The sequence below is a fragment of the Psammomys obesus genome, unplaced genomic scaffold (genome assembly GCF_907164565.1).
Source record: "Psammomys obesus unplaced genomic scaffold, mPsaObe1.curated_primary_1811, whole genome shotgun sequence".
Taxonomy (NCBI): domain Eukaryota; kingdom Metazoa; phylum Chordata; class Mammalia; order Rodentia; family Muridae; genus Psammomys; species Psammomys obesus.
Window position 1 is genome coordinate 3,405,754 of NW_026585742.1, and position 2,204 is coordinate 3,407,957.

Here is a 2,204-nt window from a genome sequence, read left to right on the forward strand (position 1 = left end):
GGCTTCCACAGTGCAAATCACGTTCAGCACTGTCTTTCATGCCCCTACTAGAATGGCCCTTTAAGCTCTGTTTAAAGCATCCAAGCACTTTTCTAGTCCAAAGTCCCAAAGTCTACCGTATTCCTCCATCAAACAGCATGGGAAGGCCTATTACAGCAATATCCTGGTCCCTGGTATCAACTTCTGTCTTAATTATTCTCTTGCTGTGAAGAGACACCATGACCAAGACAACCCTTATAAAAGAAAGCATTTATTTGGGGTCTTGCTTACAGTTTCAGAGGTTTAGTACATTATCATCATGGTGAGGAGCATGGAGGCATTTAGGAAAGCACTGGGAGCTACATCATGATCCACAGGCAGAGAGAAAGACAGACTCTGGGCTTGGCATGGGTTTTTGAAACCTCAAAGCCCACCCTGAATGACACACTTCCACCAACAGAGCCACACCTCCTAATCCGTTTAATCCTTTCAAATAGTGCCACTCCCTGGTAATTAAGCTCATATTAAAATATGAGCTCATGGAAGCCTTTCTTACTCAAACCACCACACTCTCCTTGCCCCAGTAGCTATCAATTGCCAATAGCTCCTAAGATAGGAGTGAGACTCCATGAGCCCCTCCCCTATTCATACTGGCATCTTGATTGACTTGATGTTGTACAGGCCTTGTCCATAAAGTACTAGCTGATATGAGTTCATGTGTACTACCGCACTGTCACACCTGGAAAATACTGTTTGCCTACAGATGTCCACTCACTCTGGGTTTTACAATCTTTCTGTCCCTCTTCAGTGATAATCCCTGAGACTCAGTGGGAGGGGAGCTGAGCATTCCACAGTCTCTTACCATCTTCAAATTAACTGTAAATCTCTGTATTAGTTGTCATCTTCCACAAAAAGAAGCTTATCTGATGAGGTTTTAGAAATGCACTAAATTATAGGTACCTAATAAATTACGGGTACTAAATTATAGAACTTAAGGGCCAAGTTATTGCTATGACCAGTTAACAAAATAAAAGTACCAGGTTCTTCCCCAGAGCCCATAAATATCTATAGGTTTTTGGTCAGCAGAACCAAGTATATGTATCATGTAGAATAAATTTTGTTGCCAATCTTTATCCTGTAACATTTGTGCCAGTGTTGCTCCACTGGGTATATCTTGCACAATAAGATTTTAGTACACGGGTCTACAGCTGTGTAAGATCTTCACGGTTTTTCCCACCTCGATAGTGTACATAGAACCTTCCAACACCATGAAGGTTAGCTAGCAGGGCTCGAGACTCCGGGTTGGTATTTCTCCGTGTATTATGACTCCACTAGGTGGTGTCTTCAACAATAGGGTCTCAGTCTCAAGTTCTGGAAGGTAGGCAATGACAATGGCAATAGTGTAATGTTTATGGGGTCTATGGGACCCCAATGGATGCCAGTTCAAAATGAGGTAACCCAACTCTGGCAACAGACACTTTGATAGGCATCTGCAGGACGGACCACTCCTCCTTTTATAGAATAACTCCGCTTAAAGCCCCTTATTTGTTCATGTGTATGAGTTTTAGGAAGTTTCTACAGTAGTGGTTTTCTATATGGCGTGTGGTTAGTTATCCTAGCCCACATTCCCTCTTCTACCTGCCCTCAAATCGCACTCAACTGAAACCCTCTTGTTTCATTATTTACCACTCTCTGTGTATAGTACTTGCATTCTACTTCTTCCCCTAAAGTTTTTCACCAGTGATGACTTCCTAGTTTCCTGCTTGCTGTGGACACTCTAACTTCCACATACATATCTCAAGATTCAAAGCTAGCACCCACATGTGAGAGAGAACATATGGGATTGTCTTTCTGAGTCTGACTTACCTTACTCAAAATGATTATTTCCAGCTCCATGCATTTAAAAGAAAATTTAATGATTTTTTTTTATAGCTGAATAATAGCCTCCTGTGTATGAACCACTGTTTCATTATTTTATTCATTAGCTAATGGACATTGAGATTGTTTCCACTTCTTGATTATTGTGTATAGGACAGCAATGAACATGGATGAACAAGAGTCTCTGTAGTAGGATATAGAGTTCTTTGGGGGTATGCACAGGTGTGGAATCGCTGGATCCCATAGTTAAAGAAACCATTATGTATTAACATAGATTTCTAGCCTTTTGAGGGACTAGCACACTGGTCTCCATAGCTGATGCTTCAGTTTGCACTCCCACCAACAGT